Here is a 24721-nt window from a genome sequence, read left to right on the forward strand (position 1 = left end):
TATGTTATTTTAATTTTTGTTTTAATTTGTATATTGTACTGTTTTTTAATCTGGCTGTACACCGCCCTGAGTCCTTCGGGAGAAGGGCGGTATAAAAATCTAAATAATAAATAAATTAATAAATAAATAAATTTCCTGAGTTTGCACAGGAAGTAGGAAAAAGGCGGCCCGCCATTTAGTACTACGAACCCCATGGCGTCTGAGAGGGAGGCGAGTGATGGAATACAAGGGACGGAAGCACGCAAGCGTTGTGAGTTATGTACGGGCAGTCCTTGACTTACGACAGTTCGCTCAGTGACCGTTCGGGGTCACGGCGGCACTGAAAAATGTGACGGAGGACCGTTTTTCAAAGGCGCGACCGTTGTAGCAGCTGCGTAGTCACATGAACAAAATTGGCAACTGACTCGTAATTATGACGGTTGCGTTGTCCCCGGGGTCATGTGATCCCCTTTCGCGGACCTCTTGACAAGCAAAATCAATGGGGAAGCCGGATTCACTTAACAACCGGGTTATTATCTTATCCACCGCAGTGATTCACTTAATTATGGCAAGGAAGGTCATAAATGGGTTCATTTAACAGATGTCTCCCTTAACAACAGGAATTTTGGGCTCAATTGGGGGTCACAAGTCGAGGACTACCTGTGCTTGCACCAGGACTTAAAACCATTCGTTTAGCGACCTACAACGGTACTGAAAAAAAAGTGACTGAGGACCATTTTTTATACTAATAACCGATATGTGACCCTTAAAAAAATTTAAAATCACATTCTCTTCAAAACTAACCATCTTACTTAGTGATGTCAGTTGCAGTTCCAATAGTGCTCGTAAGTCGAGGACTGCCTATAAAACCTCCCTTTCAATTTGCTCCTGTTTTCTGAAAGCCAAACTTGGAAGATATGACTCACAGTTCTCTGTCCTGCACAGATGGTCCTTGACTTACGACGCCAACTGAGACCAAATTTCCTGTTGCTAAGCGGGGCACATGTTAAGTGTTGCTAATCCTGGGAGTCCACACATCTTTAAATCACCAAACCGTAGACATTCTAATCTAGATCTTAAGATACATACGTAGTCCTCGACTCACAACCATAATTGAGCCCAAAATTTCTGTTGTTAAGTGAGACATTTGAGTTTGCGGATTGCGTGACCCCCCCCCAGGACACTACGAACATCCTAAATATGCGTCAGTTTCCAAGCATCTGAATTTTGATCATGTCACCACTGCAGCGTCGTAAATGTGTCACTTGCCAAGGCTCTGAATTTTGATTATGTGAGGCTACAACGGTCGTTAAGTGTGAAAAACGGCCACGAGTCACTTTTTCTCAGTGCCGTTCTAACTTCGGTCACTGAATGAACTGTTGTAAGTCGAGGACTACCCTGTAGATGGGGAGGGACCATGCAAACGTTGTGACCACCTGTATAACACTTCCTTTAAGGTAACCCACAACTCCTGCGACGCTGACACAACCTTTCTGCTTTTGAAGACCCTTTTAGAAAAATCTGTTTACTTTCCAGCTTCCCTGCTGCTCTTTGGCTAAGAGCAAAGTTCCGATTTCCATGTTTCTTGTCCTGGAATGACTTCGAGGCTAGTGTAAATATTTTGGAGCACTTCCACCCAGTTTTGAGCTATTATTGTTTAAAATAATATGGAGGGTTGAGTACTCAGTTCCCGACATCCTCTGCTTCTCCACCCTCCTTTTGCCAGCTACACCGTTCCTGCCCGGTTCAAACTCTGATTTATCTCTTTAGAACAGCCTCCGAGTATCATCCAGAGATGTGAGGACTTCAACTCCCAGAATTCTTAGCAACAGCCCAAATCCTGGTGTGGAATTCTGGGAGTTGAAGTCCTCTTACCAAGAAGGTCTCCATGTTGAAAAATATTCTACAACAGACTTTCTCAACTGTGGTTGATTTTTTTTTGGTTAAAAGATGAGCTACTTCAGGTTCAGAGATTAACCTCTTTCTGTTTCACTGGGAATTCATTACTATTATTAACTTTTATTCATTAAACATGAAACTCAGTCAACTGAACATTTAAAATGTATCACAAATATTAAGCTTGTTATTGTATTTTAATATTTTTGGATTATTGTTGTTTTATTTGCTGTACACCGCCCTGAGTCTCCGGAGAAGGGCGGTATAAAAATGTGAATAAATAAATAAATAAATATCATTGACTGGTGCTGATGGTTGGTACAGGTTGCTGCCAGCATCCTAGGTATCAACCAAGTATCCTCTTAAAATGTAGGATGTTCCAAGTAGCCCAGTTTTTTGCAGTTCCGCTGGTGTTATTGCAGGAAGCTGCAATTCGTTGATGCATCTTATAAAATTCTTGGACATGGTACCAAGTGCCCCGATGACGATGGGTATCACTGTTACACGTTTCATCCATAGCCGTGTAGTTTCGATGGCCAGGTTGCGATATTTTACGATTTTCTCCACTTTTTCTTCGACTCTGGCATCTCCTGGTACCGCGATGTCAATAAATTGTACGTTTCGGTTTTCGACAACTGTGATATCTGGTGTGTCGTGTTTCAAGTGACGATCCGTTTGTATTCGAAAGTCCCACAAGATCTTCACCTTTTCATTTTCTATAACTTTTTCCACTTTTATGTTCCCGTGACTTTTTGGATACAGGCAAGTCGTATTTTTTACATAATGACCAGTGGATTAATTTAGCAAGTCGGTCGTTTCTAGCTTTGTAATCAGTTTGTGCAATTTTGCTGCATTCACGTATTAAATGTGAAACAGTTTCGACTTTATTGTTGAAAAGCTGGCAGTTTGGATTGTCGGTGGATAGATAGATAGATAGATAGATAGATAGATAGATAGATAGATAGATAGATAGATAGACAGACAGACAGACAAGATATAGATAGGTATAGAGATAGATAGATAGATAGATAGATAGATAGATAGATAGATAGATAGACAGACAGACAGACAGACAAGATATAGATAGGTATAGAGATAGATAGATAGATAGATAGATAGATAGATAGATAGATAGATAGATAGACAGACAGACAGACAAGATATAGATAGGTAGATAGATAGATAGATAGATAGATAGATAGATAGATAGATAGATAGATAGATAGATAGATAGAGGGATAGATAGGGATAGATAGGGATAGATAGATAGATAGATAGATAGATAGATAGATAGATAGATAGATAGATAGATAGATAGATAGATATAGATACGGATAGAGAGATATAGATACGGATAGATAGATAGGTAGGTAGGTAGGTAGGTAGATAGATAGACAGACAGACAGACAGACGGAACAAGCTGTTGCATGAGGTATTAAATAGAACAACCTTCTCTTTATTAATTCCAGCAAAGAAAATGAGCCGTGTAAACCTATTACTGTATTGATACAGCTCATATCCTGTGTGGAGATGGGCACATTAAAGCAAGCAGATCGTAAAATTCCAGAAACGAACTGCTTGCTTTGTCTTTATTTACTTATCAAAGGTTCCTTGTCTTGAGTCGCTGGAGGAGTAACAGTGCATAGGATATGCATCCCATAGAAATTAACTCTCTATTTTCAATAGCTCCAGGGAAGAAGAGGACTGGTAAACAAGAATCCAAGGCTTGCAAGATCACAGTTTTTGTTAAAAAACGCCTATAAAATAAATTCTCCAGGGGCAGTGAAAACAGATTTACAGAATAACAGAGTTGGAAGGGACCTTGGAGGTCTTCTAGTCCAACCCTCTACTCAAGCAGGAAATCCTCTACCATTCCAGACAAATGGCTGTCCAGTCTCTTCTTAAAAAACCTCCAGTGATAAGAGCACCCACAATTTCCGGTGGCAAGCCGTTCCACTGATTGATTGTTCTCCCCGACTGAAAATTTCTTCTTAATTCTAGGTTGGATCTTCCTTTAGTGATTTTTCAACCGTTATTTATTGTCCTGCCTTCTGCTGCTGTGTGTGACAGCCTCTTCTCTGTGACAGCCCCTCAAGTCCTGGAAGACAGCTTGTCATGTCATCACTTGACATCTGTTTCATTTAGCAACAAAGATTTCGGGCTCAGGGTCATAAGTTGAGGACTACCTCTAAATCAGGGGTCTCCAACCTTGGCAACTCTAAGACTTGTGGACTTCAACTTCCAGAGTTCCTCAGCCAGCAAAGCTGCACCATTGTAATCAAAATTGAAATGCTTGGCAACGGGTTCATATTTATGACCGTTGCTTTGTCCCTAGGATCACGTGATTCCCTTTTGCGACCTTCGGATAAGCAAAGTCAATGGGGAAATCAGATTCACTTAACCACCGTGTTTCTAACTTAGCAACTGCGGTGATTCACTTAACAACCGAGGCAAGAAAAGTCTTGCAACGCGGCAAAACTCACTGAAATGTCTCACTTAACAACAGGAAATTTTGGGCTCAATTGCGGTCGTAAGTCGGGGAATATCTATATGTATGCGTATGTTTGTGTGTGTATACACTGTATATGTTTGTATAAGTATGTATGTATGTATGTATGTGTGTGTGTGTGTGTGTGTGATTGTGCCTGCCTGCCTATCTACCTACCTACCTACTATTATCTGCCTCTGTATTTATGTACCTATCTCCCTCCATCTATCTCTATCTACCTACCTACCTACATCTCTATCTAGAGCTAGCTACCTCCCTCCCTCCATCTCTTTCTATATATATATATCTATCTCTATATCTATCTATCTATCTATCTATCTATCTATCTATCTATCTATCTATCTATCTATCTATCTATCTATCTATCTATCTATCTACCAGTATCGGCCTATGTACCTATGTACCTCCCTCCCTCCATCTATCTATCTCTACCTTCCTACCTCCATCCATCCATCCCTCCCCACTCTCTAATATGTATACACACACACAAGAAGGTTGGTAGATCGAAGACCTAGATTAGAATTTCTAATGTTTGGCGATGTAAAGATGTGTGGACTTCCACTCCCAGAATTCCCCAGGGCAGCATTGGTTTGATTTATCAGCTTGTACATCTATTTGTACAAGCTGATAAATCAAACAAGAGCATGAGTGACCGGCCTTATGCACGGTCACTCATGCTCTTGTCACTTCCCGTTTGGATTATTGCAATGCTCTCTACATGGGGCTGCCCTTGAAGTGCACCCGGAGGCTGCAGCTAGTCCAGAATGCAGCTGCGCGGGTAATAGTGGGAGCAACTTGTTGCTCCCAGGTAACACCAATCCTGCGCAGTTTGCACTGGCTTCCTGTGGTCTTTCGGGTGCGCTTTAAGATTCTGGTTACCACCTTTAAAGCGCTCCATGGCTTAGGGCCCGGGTACTTACGAGACCGCCTGCTGTTACCCTATGCCTCCCACCGACCCATACGCTCACACAGAGAGGGCCTTCTCAGGGTGCCGTCCGCCAGACAATGTCGGCTGGTGGCCCCCAGGGGTAGGGCCTTCTCTGTTGGAGCACCTACGCTTTGGAATGAACTTCCCCCTGGTTTACGTCAAGTGCCTGATCTTCAGACTTTTCGCCGTGAGCTGAAAACGCACCTATTTATTCAAGCGGGACTGGCTTAGAAGTTTTACTAAATTTTAACGGGGCTATTTATATTTTAGGATTTTAAACTGTTTTAAATTTTGGCCATCTTGTAATATGTTTTGTTTTAGTCTTGTTTTAAAGTGTACATTGTGATTTTTATTTGGCTGTACACCGCCCTGAGTCCTTCGGGAGAAGGGCGGTATAAAAATCGAATAAAATAAAATAAAATAAATAAATAAATATTTGCAATCCAACTGACGTGTCATCATTACATATCTGAAAGGAAAAAATAGTCAACGGGCTATAACCAGGGGTCTGCAAACTTGGCTCTTTTAAGACTTGTGGACTTCAACTCCCAGAGTCCCTCAGACAGCAAAACTATCCATTGCAGGGGTCTCCAACCTTGGTCCCTTCAAGACTTGTGGACTTCAACTCCCAGAGTTGAAGTCCACAAGTCATAAAAGAGCCGCGTTGCCAAACCCCTGGGCTATACAACAGCGGAGTTAAATATTCAGAGCACTCTGGTCTTTTCCTTCCTATCATTACTTGGGTTCTCGGACAGGACCAAGCCATAATTCGTTAACTTCTGAAGGGGACATTGAAACTAAACAACTGGGTGTGTGTGAAGTTCAAGGTCCCAAACGGTGACCAGAATGTCGACACCCTGGAAAACAGTTCCTAGTCCATGGTTTGTTGACACACACAACTGACCTCAGCGCTTGAGAGGAGGAGGAGGAGGAGGTCATATGGCCGGTTTGAACTTTCAATGCAACCCAATGACCCATGGATCTGCCCAAAGAAGGTTATGACTAAACATGGAGAAATGTCTACGAAGGCATAATCAAAAGTGGACATGAGTCACAAGGCAAACGTCCCGTTCACAAATCCCCAGGGATATATACCATGTTTCTCCGAAAATAAGACATCCCCTGATAATAAGCCCTCCCTTCCAGAATAAGCCTTCCTCTGAAAATAAGCCCTCCCCGAAAATATTTAAACACACGCACAGCCAGTCCCTGTCATTTCCACTGGATAGGGTTATGGAGACAGAGCTGGAAATCAGGTTAAGATGGCAAGAGGAGCCCCCATCTGGCTCCATGCACCCCAAAATAATAAGACCTCCCCAAAAATAAAGCCAAGTGCTTATTTCAGGGTTCAAAAAAAAAATAAGACAGGGTCTTATTTTCGGTGAAACACAGTACCAAGAGGTCAACTTTACACCCTCTTTTTAAGTCTTATCCAGGTAGTCCTCGACGACAACCACAACTGAGCCCAAAATTTCCTGTTGCTAACTAGGCGAGACATTTGCTACGTGAGTTTGGCCCCATTTACGATGGCCACAGTTGCTAAGGCTTAGGCCCGGTACTTACGAGACCGCCTGCTGTTACCCTATGCCTCCCACCGACCCATACGCTCACACAGAGAGGGCCTTCTCAGGGTGCCGTCCGCCAGACAATGTCGGCTGGTGGCCCCCAGGGGTAGGGCCTTCTCTGTTGGAGCACCTACGCTTTGGAATGAACTTCCCCCTGGTTTACGTCAAGTGCCTGATCTTCAGACTTTTCGCCGTGAGCTGAAAACGCACCTATTTATTCAAGCGGGACTGGCTTAGAAGTTTTACTAAATTTTAACGGGGCTATTTATATTTTAGGATTTTAAACTGTTTTAAATTTTGGCCATCTTGTAATATGTTTTGTTTTAGTCTTGTTTTAAAGTGTACATTGTGATTTTTATTTGGCTGTACACCGCCCTGAGTCCTTCGGGAGAAGGGCGGTATAAAAATCGAATAAAATAAAATAAAATAAATAAATAAATATTTGCAATCCAACTGACGTGTCATCATTACATATCTGAAAGGAAAAAATAGTCAACGGGCTATAACCAGGGGTCTGCAAACTTGGCTCTTTTAAGACTTGTGGACTTCAACTCCCAGAGTCCCTCAGACAGCAAAACTATCCATTGCAGGGGTCTCCAACCTTGGTCCCTTCAAGACTTGTGGACTTCAACTCCCAGAGTTGAAGTCCACAAGTCTTAAAAGAGCCACGTTTGCAGACCCCTGGGCTATACAACAGCGGAGTTAAATATTCAGAGCACTCTGGTCTTTTCCTTCCTATCATTACTTGGGTTCTCGGACAGGACCAAGCCATAATTCGTTAACTTCTGAAGGGGACATTGAAACTAAACAACTGGGTGTGTGTGAAGTTCAAGGTCCCAAACGGTGACCAGAATGTCGACACCCTGGAAAACAGTTCCTAGTCCATGGTTTGTTGACACACACAACTGACCTCAGCGCTTGAGAGGAGGAGGAGGAGGAGGTCATATGGCCGGTTTGAACTTTCAATGCAACCCAATGACCCATGGATCTGCCCAAAGAAGGTTATGACTAAACATGGGAGAAATGTCTACGAAGGCATAATCAAAAGTGGACATGAGTCACAAGGCAAACGTCCCGTTCACAAATCCCCAGGGATATATACCATGTTTCTCCGAAAATAAGACATCCCCTGATAATAAGCCCTCCCTTCCAGAATAAGCCTTCCTCTGAAAATAAGCCCTCCCCGAAAATATTTAAACACACGCACAGCCAGTCCCTGTCATTTCCACTGGATAGGGTTATGGAGACAGAGCTGGAAATCAGGTTAAGATGGCAAGAGGAGCCCCCATCTGGCTCCATGCACCCCAAAATAATAAGACCTCCCCAAAAATAAAGCCAAGTGCTTATTTCAGGGTTCAAAAAAAAAATAAGACAGGGTCTTATTTTCGGTGAAACACAGTACCAAGAGGTCAACTTTACACCCTCTTTTTAAGTCTTATCCAGGTAGTCCTCGACGTACAACCACAACTGAGCCCAAAATTTCCTGTTGCTAACTAGGCGAGACATTTGCTACGTGAGTTTGGCCCCATTTTACGATGGCCACAGTTGCTAAGGCTTAGGCCCGGGCTATCTACGGGACCGTCTACTGCCGGCCTCTATCTCCCATCGTCCGGTGCGTTCCCACAGAGAGGGACTCCTCAGGGTGCCGTCAGCCAAACAGTGTCGACTGGCGGCCCCCAGGGGGAGGGCCTTCTCTGTGGGGGCTCCGACCCTGTGGAACGAACTTCCCCTCGGGCTTCGACAATTACCTGACCTTAGGACCTTTCGCCGCGAACTTAAAACCTATTTATTTCGGATGGCTGGACTAGCTTGATTTTTACCTTTAATTTTAATTGAATGTGATGGATTCTTAAATTTTTGTAATTTTATGGGGGTGTATATTATTTTAATTTTTGGGCAAATTTAAATCAGTTTTTTAAGGGTTGTTTTAATTATTGTGTATGCCTGTATTTTATCTGCCTGTTCACCGCCCTGAGTCCTTCGGGAGAAGGGCGGTATACAAATTAAAATATTATTATTATTATTATTATTATTATTATTATTATTAAGTGAATCACTGCAGCTAAGTGAATTCGCCTTCCCCATTGACTTGGGGCTGTTAAACCTTGGCAATCGCTGCAGCTGTTGAGTTAGTAACACCGTTGTTAAGTGAATCTGGCTTTCCCATTGACTTTAAGTGAGCGTGGCCCCATTTTACGACCCTTCTTGCCACAGTTGTTAAGTGAGCTAGCTAAACTAGCTGTTTAGCTAGTTCAGCTAGCTGGGTGAGCTAGTTGCCAAGTGTCCAAATTTGGATGACGTGACCATGGGGACTGTCAGCTTTGGAAGGCTGCAACGGTCGTTAAGTGTGACAAACTGGTCCTTAAGTCACTTTTTACAGTGGCGTTGTAACTTTGAACGCTCACTAAATGAATGGTCATAAGCTGAGGATTACATGTCATTGTACGAGATATGGATACAAGCAAAATAAATGTTGAGGCAACTGGGCCAGTTTCAAGTATTCCACATGTCTGGCTGGAACACTAAACAGCTGGAGAAGTGATGGTGGTCCAGGACTAACATCTGGAAAAGATTGGAAGAGCTCCATCTGTTTGAGTGGGTTTCTCAAAGCCAAATCAGGAATCTTCTCCATCACCTTCTTCCTGGCACAAACCCCAGGAATTGTATGGATTTAATTGCTTCCTTAAGATCAAGGTTGATAGAAATACGTGACTTATGCGGCCGGAGTTTTCCCTTCTTCCCAAGTTGAGAAAAATTTAACCTGGGAGAGGATGAATCAATCTTTGAAGCTCAGGAATTCTGGGAGTTTAAGTCCACATAAAGGGGCCATTTTTCCACATGCTGGCTCAGGAATTCTGGGTATTGAAGTACACAAATCATAAAGGGGCCATATTTCCCCATGTTGGCTCAGGAATTCTGGGAGTTGAAGTCCACAAGTCCTTAAAGGGGCCATATTTCCCCATGCTGGCTCAGGAATTCTGGGAGTTGAAGTCCACAAGTCATTAAAGGGGCCATATTTCCCCATGCTGGTTCAGCAATTCTGGGTATTGAAGTCCACAAGTCATTAAAGGGCCATTGTTCCCTATGCTGGCTCAGGAATTCTGGGTATTGAAGTCCACAAATCATAAAGGGGCCATATTTCCCCATGCTGGCTCAGGAATTCTGGGTACTGAAGTCCACATGTCATTAAAGGGTCATCGTTCCCCACCTCTGCCTTAGACCAAACAGATCACTGTTAACAGAAAGCAAAGGTCTCCAAACTTGGCAACTTTAAAACTGGTGGACTTCTACCTCCAGAATTCCCCAGCCAGCATGTGGAACAATCATGTGATTCTTTTAAGAATTGTACTGATTCGTTTAACAACTGTAGCAGAAAAAGGTCATAAAATGAAGCAAACCTCACCAAACAAATGCCTTGCTTAGCAGGGGAAATTTTGTGTTTCAATGTACAACAAAGACTACCTGTATATTTTAACTACGGTTGTGTATGCAAACCTCGGCTCTCCCCAGGCTGGTGATCTTCAGATATTATTGATTTATAAAAGAGATTTATATAGCTGCCCACCTTACAGCACACAACTATGGCTGGCGGACTACAATAATAATAAAAACAAAAGCAATAAATAAACCGACACCTAACACTACAAACACATAAAAGGGATACACTACATTCTTGTTACTCAAAGCCAGAATGCCACTGGGAAAGTTGGAAAGGATATAAGTATGCTATAATATTAGGACATTAACGTTTATGCTCCATTCAGAAAATAAGAAATCAGTTCACTTTGTGTCTATCCACAGAGCAATTATAGGCAGTCCTCGATTTACGATGGTTTTTAGGAACCATTCAAAGTTACGACGATACTGAAAAAGGGGCTTGTGGCCGTTTTTCACACTTACGGCCACTGCAGCATCTTCATGATCACATGATCAAAATTCAGAGGCTTGGAAACTGACTTGTATTTATGACGGTTGCGGTGTCAAACAAATAATAATGCAATGATTCACGTAACAACTGTGACAAGAAGGGTCGTAAAACGGGGCCAAGCTCACTTAACAAATGTCTCGCTTAGCAGCAGAAATCTGGGGCTCAATTGTGGCCTTTAAGTTGAGGACTACCCGGCTTATTGTTGTCAAATTTGTTATCTCATGGTTCAAAGGCGACTCTGCCATTCCTATTCTCTTTGCAAATAAAAACACCATTGGGCAACAACGCTTGCACTTGAAATCCCAGAATGTGCTTTGTAACTAATCTTTCCAATTCTGTCAAGAAGTCAAGAGGTCAGGGTTAATCTTTAATGGGACAGCAAACCGGCAATGGGAGTTTTCTCACCTGACAGGTAATAAATTAAGCCAACTGCGAAACTTTGTTTGAAAAAGGAAGGTGTCAAAAACTATTTGGAAGAGAAGGCCAAGAAATATTGGCATTAAGATTAGAAAATGGTTAGAAGACATAACTAAACAAAAATATTGAATGAAAGCAGGAACTATTCCTTTTGGGCATTTTAGATTGAAAAACAGATAAAAACATTTCAATACATAATATTAGACATATTATCGGCAAGCAGAATCGTTTTCCCGCAGAATTGGAAATTGGCAGATATTCCTTCAGAACCAATGATAACAATAGAATAGAATAGAATAGAATTTTTATTGGCCAAGTGTGATTGGACACACAAGGAATTTGTCTTGGTGCATATGCTCTCAGTGTACATAAAAGAAAAGATACGTTCATCAAGGTACAACATTTACAACACAATTGATGGTCAATATATCACTATAAATCATAAGGGTTGCCAGCAACAAGTTATAGTCATACAGTCATAAATGGAAAGAGATTGGTGATGGGAACTATGAGAAGATTAATAGTAGTGCAGATTCAGTAAATAGTTTGACAGTGTTGATGGAATTATTTGTTTAGCAGAGTGATGGCCTTCGGGAAAAAACTGTCCTTGTGTCTAGTTGTTCTGGTGTGCAGTGCTCTGTAGCCTCGTTTTGAGGGTAGGAGTTGAAACGGTTTATGTCCAGGATGCGAGGGGTCTGTAAATATTTTCACGGCCCTCTTCTTGATTCGTGCAGTATACAGGTCCTCAATGGAAGTCAGGTTGGTAGCAACAACAGAGTTGGAAGGGACCTTGGAGGTCTTCTAGTCCAACCCCCTGCCCAGGCAGGAAACCCTACACCACTTCAGACAAATGGCTATCCAACATTTTCTTAAAAATTTCCAGTGTTGGAGCATTCACAGCTTCTGCAGGATTCAGCATTCACAACTTCTAATGTATAATATATAAGAACTATATAACATTGATTGGAGATATTATAATTTAAACGATGGTATAATATAGGATAGCGAATTACAGAAATAGAATTTATGTAAATACGAATGTTATATGGATAGTGATATAGATATGCTGTAATGAGCGTAAATTTGTGTTTTGTGTTTTAAAGGTTGGAAAAATTTAATAAATATATTTTTTTTTAAAAAAGGAAGAGAAGAAGCGGTACTGTGACATTTTACTGGTATCCCTCTCTTTACAATAGTTCATTTAGTGGTAACCATTTTGCCATCGTGTGCCAAAAGTGGGAAGGGGGAGGGTCCACACGCGCATGCGGGGGGGGCGCAGGGGAATTGAATTATGGATGTGGGTACGCACACGCGTGACCCTCCATACTCCCCCTACTTTTGGCATGCCACAGCAAAAAGATTAGCCATTGCTACACTAGACCAACAATCAAGCTAACAGTAAACAGCCCAGCCCAAAAAACACCAGACCATTCCAATCCGTATTGACAGGGCAAGCCGCTAGAATATTAATTGAGAGCAAACCCCACTCCTTCTAACACTGATGATGTTACCTAGTTGGGTAACTAAACGTCTGCAAGGAAACAACCAAGCTCAGAGAGCGCCAATAACCCCTCCCTGATGTTAACACATCGGTTCTAGATAAATAAAGTTATAGAAGCACAGAGAGATGGATAAGTAGGACATAAAGCAATAATGCAGTCTCACCTTGTCTAAGTTCTCTAGTAGACTCCTGGATCCTATTTAAGATCTGCTTTGAATGAGATCTGGACTTCAGCCAACCTGGGAACTTTTCCAAGAGTTTTAGGGCTACCATATCTGAGCTCAGATATATAGATCAGTTTTTTTTTTAAACTGTTTTCTACAGAAGTCCACAAAAAGGCAAAATGCAGCCCGTTTTCCATCATTAGGTCTTTGATCCCAATTCCAGAATTATTTTAAATCAAAAAGTTCCATAGCCTGAATAGCATGATAGCCACTGATCCAGATCATCTCTAAAATATGTGAAATTTCTAGAATTTTTCGTTGCCAGTAAGCTCAAACTGCCCAAGGAGCTGCTGATTCAGTTCTACAGAGGAATTATTGAGTCTGTCATCTGCACCTCTATAACTGTCTGGTTCGGTTCTGCAACCCAACAAGAAAAACACAGACTTCAGAGGATAATTAGAACTGCAGAAAAAAATAATAACTACCAACCTGCCTTCCATGGAGGACCTGTATTCTGCACGAGTCAAAAAGAGGGCCGTGAAAATATTTACAGACCCCTCGCATCCTGGACATAAACTGTTTCAACTCCTACCCTCAAAACGACGCTATAGAGCACTGCACATCAGAACAACTAGACACAAGAACAGTTTTCCCCCGAAGGCCATCACTCTGCTAAACAAATAATTCCCTCAACACTGTCAAACTATTTACTGAATCTGCACTACTATTAATTTTCTCATAGTTCCCATCACCAATCTCTTTCCACTTATGACTGTATGACTGTAACTTGTTGCTGGCAATCCTTATGATTTATATTGATATACTGACCATCAATTGTGTTGTAAATGTTGTACCTTGATGAACGTATCTTTTCTTTTATGTACACTGAGAGCATATGCACCAAGACAAATTCCTTGTGTGTCCAATCACACTTGGCCAATAAAAAAATCTATTCTATTATATTCATCTAGTATTATTTGCAAACTTTCTGATCTAGTTCCTCCTGTGTGGAAAGTGGCCATTTTTGAAAAAAAATAAAAATGGAATATAATTCAATGGTAGAGATACCTCAGGATGCACTCAGAATTGTACCATCCAGAAAGAGTTCCACAATGGGAACAAAAACTGGAGAACACAATCTAAGAGACCGAGACATTGGAGAAGCCAACAGAGATCATTTTAGAGACAGAGGCACATTTTCCCAGCAACTCAGCATTCCTAAAAGATTAGACTCCAACATCAAAGACTCAAGATGCCAGAAACAAAGAATGGGATGAGACCAACATCAGCCAAGCTGGCAGAAGATGAAATGCAATCATTAGAATAAGACCGAGAGTTGCAGCTGTGTAGGAGGACTAAGTTATATAAGCAGGCCTGGAGAAAGATTCTACTGAATCCGGAAGCTCAGCTACTGTCCGTCCATGCATCCAATATGTCTATTATCTATTACTCATCTATCTATCAATCCATCCCTCCATCCGTCATCTATTTATCATCTATCGTGGAAATAAGGAGAAATTTCCTGACAGTGAGCGCAATCAACCAATGGAACAGAAGTTGCCTTCGGAAGTTGTGGGAGCTTTATCACTGGTGGCTTTCAAGAAGAGATGGGGCTGCCATCTATCAGAAATGGAGTAGAGTCTCCTGCTTGGGTGTGGGGTTGGGCTAGATGACCTACAAGGTCCCTTCCATCTCTGTTAATATCTATGTTTCATGTATTATCTAGCTAGCTATCCATCCATAATCTATGTAGCCATCCATCTCTATACCCATCCATCTATCATTTATCCATTGTCTGTCCATCCATCTCATATGTCTATATCTATTATCTACTATCATCCATCCATCCTCCATCATCTACTGAATGTATCATCCATCCTCTATCATTTATGTACCATCTATCAATTATTTATCATCTAGCTAGCTATTCATCCATCTATTATCTATGTGTCCATTCATTCATCTATCCAACCATCAATTCATGTATCTTTTTATCATCCATCCAACCTCCACCCACATTCATTTTCTTCCTGCACACAAAAATCTTATCAAAAAGATTGGACTGAAAGTAACTGGCCCCAAGTTGAGGGGAGACGAGTCCCCACCCCCACATCCTTTAACCACTTCAGTCAAGCTCCTCTCCCGATTCAAAATAAATACACTGATTATCTGAGACAGGGATGGGAAACTATGGCCCCTTTATGACCTCTAGACTTCAACTCCCAGAATTCCTGGGCCACAGTTCCCCAGGCTGGCTGGGGAATTCTGGGAGTTGAAGCCCAGAGGTCATATTTATAGATTTATACACCCACTGTATAATTACCCATTGTGTAATGCCAGGCCTGGGGTTCCTTTAATACCTGGATTGAGGGTACAGGTAATCCTCAATTTACAACAGTTAAAACTCACTTAACAAATTTCTCACTTAGCAACACAAATTTTGGGCTCCATTGGGATCGTAAATTGAGGACTAGCTGTATTGTCTGAAAGCTGCCTATGCATTTCCCCAGTTTAACTAACAATCTGAACCGGTCTCTCCACACGTCATCTTTAATGAAGCATGCAAACCGTCAACTGCACTTCCTGCGTCGGATGAGGAGAATACATCTTTCGCCTTCTGTCCTGGCCACTTTTTACAGAGGCGCAATTGAGAGCACCTTAACAAACTGCATCCCTTTTGGTATGGTGGCAGCAAGTGCCTCAGATAGAAAGTCCCTACAGAGAGTAGTGAGGACAGTGGAGAAAGATTATAGGAAGCTCGCTCCCCGTCATTCAGGATACTGCTCATCAGCGCTATGTGCTTAGAGCTGACAGCATCATTAGAGACCCCCATACACCCACTTGACAGAGGGGGTTTCAAAGGATTTCTAGCAGGACTTCCAGATTTTGGAACAGCTTTCTCCCCTAGGCCATCCGTGTAGTAAATTCGCAAGACTCATTTTTCTCGCCACGTGCATGTATACATCTGAACTAGACTGTGTTGTTTCTCTGTGCCCTATAACATATGCGGGTATATACATAATGGTGTATTTATTTATTTATTTTGTCATGTTCACGCAATAGTGTATATTGGAGGTGGTGACCCTTTGAGAGCTGTATGCCACGAAATTTCATTTTAATATATGCCGATTCGTGTACGTTCGAAGTTATTATTCTATTCTATTATTCTTTAGCTCGCCTTTCTGCTGCCAGACGACAGAAGTGGGCACATGACCCACACTCTAAAAAAAGTTATGCGATAGCCATATCTTGTTTTCTGAACTGCACGAGCTGGGAAGAAGATGGCAAAATATTAAAATCCTGCCAGAATTAAGATATGAAATTTGGCAAGCAGCTCCCTTCAAAATCACTCCTCCGAGTAAAATTTGCTCGTCCAACAGAGACTGTCTTCTCTTGCCATTCTTTCTAGGAAGATAATTAAAATTATTTTGTTCCAGCTTTTTCCTTCTCCGAAACTTCAGTTCACCACTGCAAATCTGGGCCCTTTGGAGCTGCGGTAGAGGTAGTCCTCGACTTATAAAGATTCCCTCAGTGACCATTCGAAGTTACAACCGTCACTGAAGAAAGCGACGTATGACAAATCTTCACACTTATGGCCGTCGCAGCATCCCCAGGGTCACGTGACCGAAAAGTCAGACGCTTGGCAACCGGCTCACATTTACGACGGTCGGAGTGTCGTACGATCCCCTTTTTGCGACCCTTCTGACAGGCGAAACCAACGTGGGAAGCCAGGTTGGCTTTAACAACCGTGTCACTAACTGAACATCTTCCGTGATTCACTTAACAACCGTGGCAAGGAAAGTCGTAAACGGGAGGTCAAGCTCACGGAAGAAATGTCTCGCTCACCCCAGCGGAGGAACTTTTGCCTCAGTTGTGGGTCGTAAGCCGAGGACTCCCTGCACTACAATTCCGACGCTTCGCAACCACCTCGAGAAGGCCGGGACGAATCACAGCGAGGCTCTGGCATTACACTTTTGCCGACAAAATTCAGCAGGAAAGTTTCCCCCGTTTTAAAAGAGGAGAATATAATAAAAACTGTGGTGTAAGCACAACGATAAGCTGAATTCTTTCTTTTTTTTAAAAAAAAACCCACAAACACAAAAAAAAAACATCCCCTCGAATTGATCCCTGCTGAGGCAGAATATTCTGGCAGCATCGTGTCATGCCATCGATACAATTCTTCCCCGCCGCGAAACGAAGCATTTGTCCAGTCATAAAAATATCGCCCATCCCTACAATCGAGCTCCGAGGAATCTCTGGTTACACCTAAAGCCGCTTGTCTGAAGCGTTGTAATGAGTTTGGGGCAGAGGCAAGATCTTTTATCTTTAGCTTAGAGCAGTGACAGCTAACCTCTTTGACATCGGGTGCCATAAGCGGGGGCGGGGGAGTGCTGAGGGGGTCGTGTGCATGCGTGCCCACACCTATAATTCTATGCGCCCCAACGCCCCCGCATGCACGCGAGACCTTCCCTCTGCACTCCCCCCTCCCTGCTTTTGGCATGGTGGGCTCGATAGGCCCATGTTTCGCTCTCTCCAGGCTCCAGAGCCTTTCTGGGAGCCTAGGGAGGGTGAAATCAGCCTCTCCTTCAGAGGCTGGAAACAGCCTTTTTTTTTTTTTACTTCCGATGGGCCCAGAAGGCCCGAAAATCAGCTGGCCAGTGAGCGCATGCATGCTGGAGCTGAGCTCATGTGCCCACTGATATGGCTCTGCGTGCCACCTGTTCGCCATTACGGGCTTAGAGAATTCGACAGAGAGTCCTCGACTTACGACCACAAGCGAGGCCAAAGTTTGTTGCTAAGCGAGAAAGCGGATAAGGGGATTTCTCCCCCCTACTCCCCGTTTTATAACCTTTTTTTGGCCACCGTTGTTAAGTGAATTACTGCAGTTGGTAAGTTAGTAACCGGGTTGTTAAGTGAATCCGGCTTCCACGTTGACTTTGCTCGCCAGAAGGTCTCAAAAGGGGGATCACGTGACCCATGGGGGGGGGGACACAGCAACGGTCGTAAGTATGAACCCGGTGCCAAGCGCCTCAATTTTGATCACATGATCATGGGGGATGCCGCACAGAGCGTAGCTTTGAAAAAACGGTCATAAGTCACGCATTTCGCTGCCGTTGTCACTTCGAATGGTCACTAAATGAACCATTGTATGTCGAGGACTACCTATCGTGGCTATATATCAAGGATTTCCTATCACTGGGATACAACACCACTACTCCGGACCGCTAGTTCCTCGGAAGTTTACTTTATCAATACTCCCTTCAAATAAGCGTTTCTTCTGAAGAAAAATAAATTTACGGAGCAGTTCAGAGGTGGGGAAGAAGTTTGAAAATTAACTCGCCAGGCCCGGTTAAAAGAGCTACACATCTACTCCATATACCGCTTATTAATGTTTAATTTCAACAAAACATCGAGTTCTCAATGTGTGCAGAAAAAACATCCTATAAATGAGGCAGGAAAAAGGGGTGTGAGGTAAACTCCCTACAGGGATGACAACTGGAAGAGGAGAGGAGAGGAGAAGGGAAAAGAAAGGAAGGGAAGGGAAGGGAAGGGAAAAGAAAAGAAGGGAAGGGAAGGGAAGGGAAAAGAAAAGAAGGGAAGGGGAAAGAAAAAAAGGGAAGGGAAGGGAAGGGAAGGGAAAAGAAAGGAAGAAAAGGGAAGGGAAGGGAAAAGAAAGGAAGGAAGGGAAAGAAAGGAAGAAAAGGGAAGGAAAAGAAGAGAAAAGAAGGAAGGGAAGGAAGAAAAGGAAGGAAGGAAAAGAAAGGAAGAAAAGGGAAGGGAAAAGAAGGGAAAAGAAAGGAAGAAAAGGGAAGGGAAGGGAAAAGAAAGAAAGAAAGGGAAGGGAAGGGAAAAGAAGGGAAGGGAAGGGAAAAGAAAGGAAGAAAAGGGAAGGGAAAAGAAGGAAAAAGAAAGGAAGGGAAGAGGAAAGGAGAGAAGAGAAGAGGAGGGAAAAGAAAGGAAAAAAAGGGGAAGGGAAGGGAAGAGAAAAGAGACAGAGGAAGAGGAAGGGGGAAAGGGAAAGAAAATACTTTCTGAAATGTAATATTCTGGCATAATTATGCCAAATAAGTGACATGCACCAAGGGATCATCTTGGAAAAGATAAACAAACTGGCTCAGCCATATAAACAAACACGTAAGTAAATCATGACATGCAAAATCTTAAGAAAAAAATAAAACAAATTTACCCGGACAGAGCTGTTCAAAGCCTTTTTGTTTGTTTTGTTACAAATGAGAAAGCAACAGAAAAACAAACAGAAGACCCCCGGACATTAAAGGAGGAGAAGAGCTGTCTGGCAATGCAGCTACAGAAGTCCCCAAATTTTTAATTTTTTATTTTTAAATCAGATCCTAAAGTTCTCTTCTGCATTTAGCAGGGACGATGATCCTGCGCGATGTTCTTGCCCGGGTTGCTAAGCACAGTTTGTGCACGATTTCGGAGACGAAAAGAGAGGAAAGGCAGGAAGGGCATTAAGCCATCGCCAAATCTTGCCAAGGGTTCTTTTAACCCCTCCGTACATCACAACACACACACACACACCTTGAGTGCGACAGGACTCTGGCTATTTGCACAAGGAAGAATCAGGGAGTCAACTCAAGGATGGGAATCACACCAGCCACGAACACCCATGAACAAAAACCAGCTGTTCTGCTAAGCTTTTCTCCAGCTGCAATTTTAAAATTCCCTCTCTCAGCTCAGCCTATGGATTTTTCCTTCCTTCCTTCTTTTCTTTCTTTCTCTTTCTATCTTTCCTTCTCTTTCTCTTTTCTTTCTTTTTCCTTCCTACCTTGTTTCTTTTCTCATTCCTCTCTTCCTTTTCTTTTTCCTTCCTTCCTTCTCTTTCTCTATCCCCTTTTTCCTCCCTTCCTTTCTTTTTTCTTTCCCTTTCTTTAACTTTCCTTTTCTTTCCTCTTTCTTTTTCCTTTCTTCCCTTTCTCTTTCTGCTCTTTCTTTTTCCTTCCTTCTTTTTCCTTTTTTATTCTTTCTTTCTTTTCCTTCCTTCCTTCTTTTTCTTTCTTTCTCCTTCCTTCTTTCTTTCTCTTTCTTTAACCTTCCTTCCTTCTTTCTTTCCTTTCTCCTTCCTTCCTTCCTTCCTTCCATTTCCCTTTTTCTCTTTCTTTATCCTTCTTTCTTTCTCTTTCTCCTTCCTTCCTTCCTTCCTTCCGTTTCCCTTTCTTTCTCTTTCTCTCTCTCTTTCCTTCCTTCCCCTCCCCTTCCTGCAAGAAAAGCAGATGCTTTCCTGCCACGCCAACGCCTGGCCTCCTCTCTGTCCAGACACACAAGGGATCTTTCGTGTCTGCCTCCCTTTGCCCAAAGCCAGGAAAATTGCCCGGGGTTGGGTGGGGTGAAGCTTTTTTCCTCCTGCAGGTTTTGAAAGAGGCGAAGCTGGGTGGTCTGTCTGCTTCGTGGCTTTCGAAGCCCAGATGGAGAGGAAGCGAGCAGGGATCTCTTGGAATTCAAGTGGGAGGGGGGGGGGAAAGGAATAAATTGTCTTTCGAGTAGCTTTCTCGCTCTAGAAGCCAAATCAATATAAACCCGGAGCTGAACGGACAGCACACGCTCGGACACCGGCCAAATCAAATAGCAAGGACTGAATTAGAAATTAGGACAGTACCGTGGGGAGCTGCCCTCCCTCCCTCCCTTCCCTCCCTCCCCCCAGGCAAGGAAGAGGGAAGAGAGCCCAGCCCTACAAAATGTCCCAGCTGACAAAACAGTGCATTGCAAAATAATAATAATAATAAATAAATATAAGGCAGAGATACCTTCTATCTACACCTTTCCAGCTTTAATCCCCCCACCCCACCCAACAGACCTGATCGGAGCGATGCACCCCACTGCTCTGGAATGAAGGACACACACACGCACAAACACACACACACAAACACACACACACAATGCTTTTCCTAGCCAGATCCCAGAGGCAAGTCCGAGCAGGTGCCAATGCCAATGCGGTGATCCTACGGCCACCCACCCCCCTTAAGAAAATCATGCAATTAAAGAGAAGGAAGGTTGCTCCCCCCCACCACACACACACACACACAATCAAGGGGATCCATCAGGTGCCCCCAACTCCAGCGACCCCCCCTCCCCCTAAATGAGGTGTACTCGGAAAGATGTCCCCCAAGAAAGCAAAGATTAGAGGAGAAGAGAAATCTGGGAGCTTCTTCTCCCCCATTTCTTGCTCTCCTAAGAGAGAAAAAAAAAAGGGGGGGGCTTCCCTTGATAGGGCCAAGGGGAAGAATCCAGTTTATGAAGTCCTGGAGCTAAATCCACACACCCCCCACAGCCCCATCTTGACAGCTCAAGGGGTCTGTCTATGATGTGGGGGAGCATCTTCTCATAGATCTGCCCCCCCACCCCCGCATGCCAGGCTGGAAGGGAAGCCAGGGACGGATCCCCCCCCACTTTCTTGCAATTGCCCTATAGAGTTGCCAAGGCCAGCCCCAAATTGCTAGCAGACACCCCCACACACACCAGCTCTCCCTCCCCTCTCCCCAATTCCCTTACCCCCAAAGGCAGAAGCTCCCTTTTGGGGTAGATTTGAGAGGGGGAGAGGAAGGAAGGGAGGGAGAAGCAGTAGATTCTTTTCAGCTTCTTCCCATCTCCTCCCCCCCCCCAAAAAAAAACTATCTTGGACCACCCTCTCCCAGAGCACCAGATGGGACTACAACTCCCATCTCCCCCTGCAAGAAGAAGACCCCCCCCCTCCACCCCCCCCCCCTGCTAATTTGACCCTCTTGCAATCCAAAGGAAGAAAAAGAGGGGAGAAGGAGGAGGAGAAGAAGAAAAAAAACAAACCACCAGCCGCGGATGATGGGCATTGCAGTCCATCGCTGGAAGACAAGAGAGGCCGATCAGCCAGCGCAATTCCGATTCTCAAACATTCCCACCCCCCCACACACACTGCCCCAATTGGCCAAACTCACCCCCTTTTTCTCGCAGCTCGAAGGTCCGGGGTGCAATGAATCGAAGCTCCCTTTGCAGTTTTGCAAGCGTGCACCGAAGGGAGGGCCCCCCCACCCGGCAATGAAGCAAGCGGGGCTGGGCGCGAAGCGTGTCCTTTCTCCCCCCCCCCCCGCAACCTCTCAAAGGAAAAGCGGGGCGCCGGAGGGACTCCTTACCTGCAGAAGATGCTCCAGCTCCTGCGCCGGCGGAAGAGCACTGAGGCGCCGCGAACGTTCCAATGCCGCTTTACAGCGCTCGGCGCGAGGACGCCGCCGACTCAGACCGACAGACCGCAAACGGAGGAGGGAGGTTCCCGGATGTAGATCGCTCCGCCCTCCTCCTCCTCCTCCTCCCCCCGCCCCTCCCTCTCAGTCGTGCCTTGCTCTGACCCGCCCTGGACTCTCTCGCAGGAAACGGGCAAGTCGGACGGCTTCGTCCTCGCCCACTGCGCAGGCGCCAGAGCGACTTTGTTGAGGGAATAAAAATTAGGTTCCTTTTTAAAAATAATAATAATAATAATAATAATAAAAATTCATCCAAATTCATCCCCAAGCTGGATTTTTCATGCATTTTTCGGTCAAATGACTTTATTTGAGGGAGTAAAGCTTTCCCTGACCTGGGTGCCCTCCAACAAGATCAGGAGGGCGCCAGGTTGGGGAAGCTTGCCTGGGCTTCTGTCAGAAAGGCAACGAATAAATCTTTTTTTTTTTTTTAAATGCACGTATTTCTCTGTGCAGAAATGTGTACGGCGCCTGTGCTCTAGGACAGGGGTCTCCAACCTGGGCCACTTTCAGCCTGGCGGACTTCAACTCCCAGAATCCCCCAGCCAGCTTTGCTGGCTGGGGGATTCTGGGAGTTGAAGTCCGCCAGGCTGAAAGTGGCCCAGGTTGGAGACCCCTGCTCTAGGAAGTTTAGAAATCAGGAAAGGAAAACCATATTAGTTCCATAAAACTCACTGAACCCAGATTTTAAAACTTGCCTCTATAAAGCAACCCTATCGTCGTCATCATCATCATCATCATCATGCTGGCTTAGGAACCAGGAGGCAGCGAGTTCTAGTTCTGCCTTAGGCAGGGAAGCCAGCTGGGTGACTTTGGGCCAATCACCAGAAGGTGGTGAATTCTAGTTCTCCTTTAGGCATGAAAGCCAGCTGGGTGATTTTATTTTGGGCCAATGACCAGGAGGCAGTGAGTTCTAGTTCTGCCTTAGGCATGAAAGCCATCTGGATGATTTTGGGCCAATGACCAGGAGGAAGTGAGTTCTAGTTCTGCCTTAGGCAGGAAAGCCAGCTGGGTGACTTTGGACAAATGACCAGGAGACTGTGAGTTCTGGTGCTGTGTTAGATATGTAACCTGACTGGGTGACCTTGAGCCAGTCCCCCTATCTCGGCCCAACTTACCTCACAGGATTGTGGTGGGGAAAATAAGTAGGAGCGTTATATATGTGTGCCACATTGCATTATTCATAAAAACCATAAAGGTGGGAGATAGATTGATAGAAATACAGAGATGGATGATAGATATATATGGTAGATAGAGAGATAGAGAGAGATAGACAGACAGACAGACAGACAGACAGACATAGATGGATGATAGATATATAGCTAGACAGGTGATAGATAGATAGATAGATAGATAGATAGATAGATAGATAGATAGATAGATAGATAGATGATAGATAGATAGATAGATGATGATAGAGATACACTTAGATAATTAGATAGATAGATAGATAGATAGATAGATAGATAGATAGATAGATAGATAGATAGATAGATAGATAGATACGGACGGACAGAAAGACAGACAGACAGAGATGGATGATAGATAGATAGATAGACAGATGATAGATAGATAGATAGATAGATAGATAGATAGATAGATAGATAGAAAGACAGATAGAGATGATGATAGGGATAGATAATTTGGAAGGTAGGTTGGTAGGTAGATAGACAGAGATGGATGATAGATATATAGGTAAAATGATAGATAGATAGATAGATAGATAGATAGATAGATAGATAGATAGATAGAGATGATGATAGAGATAGATAATTAGATAGATACAGATGGACGGACAGACAGACAGACAGAGATAAAAGATATATACGGTAGATAGAGAAATGGATGATAGATAGAGACATAGATGGGTATGTCGATAGATAGATAGATAGATAGATAGATAGATAGATAGATAGATAGATAGATAGAGAGAGATAGATAGAGAGATAGAGATAGATAGATAGACAGACAGACACATACATAGATGGATTATATATATATGTAAGCTGTATACGCTACCTTCAACAATTTTTTTTTCGGGCTCAGACCAAGCCAGATTGTCTTTCTAAATGGAGCTGCAAAAACTGGGTAAAACAAGGGACAAAAAACCAAAGGAAAAAAAATCTATCAATCTGCAGGTTCCCTGAGGAGGCCTATATCTCACTTTGCCCGTCTCTTTTCTCAGGAACAAGTTGTGCTGCCTTATAACAGAGCGTGTTCCCACTTTTTTTTGTGTTTTGGAGAGCCGTTTGGTGTGTGTGTGTCTGTGTGTAGGAGATTTTCAGCTACAGTCACATTCCAATCTTGGTGTCTCCTCGCATCTTTGTTTCAGATGAACTTTTGGACTTCAGCCTTCACCTGCAATCAACCCTAAACCCAACTCGCTGCCCCTTCGCAGTAGCTTCCTGTTAAAACGGTAACTCTTTTAATATTATCACGCTGTGTTTTTTTCCCCCCCTACCTCTTATAGGGAGTGGTAATGCAAGGGACTAACAGAAAAATAGAGTTGGAAGGGACCTTGGAGGTCTTCTAGTCCAACCCCCTGGACCAGCGGTTCTCAACCTGTGGGTCGCCACCCCGTTGGGGGTCGAATGACGATTTGCCAGG

At 43.6% G+C, this 24721-nt stretch overlaps 1 protein-coding gene across 1 annotated transcript in view; it reads right to left on the reverse strand.

Annotated features, from left to right (window-relative positions):
• Positions 1–22149, reverse strand: part of RNF24 (ring finger protein 24) — a 79057-nt gene extending 56908 nt beyond the window's left edge. Inside the window, exon 1 of the mRNA XM_058193518.1 lies at positions 22010–22149. The gene's annotated coding sequence lies outside the window, so the exon portion shown is untranslated. The remainder of the gene's footprint in view (positions 1–22009) is intronic.
• Between the last annotated feature and the right edge of the window lie 2572 nt (positions 22150–24721).

The sequence above is a fragment of the Ahaetulla prasina genome, chromosome 8, assembly GCF_028640845.1.
Source record: "Ahaetulla prasina isolate Xishuangbanna chromosome 8, ASM2864084v1, whole genome shotgun sequence".
In the NCBI taxonomy this organism is placed as follows: domain Eukaryota; kingdom Metazoa; phylum Chordata; class Lepidosauria; order Squamata; family Colubridae; genus Ahaetulla; species Ahaetulla prasina.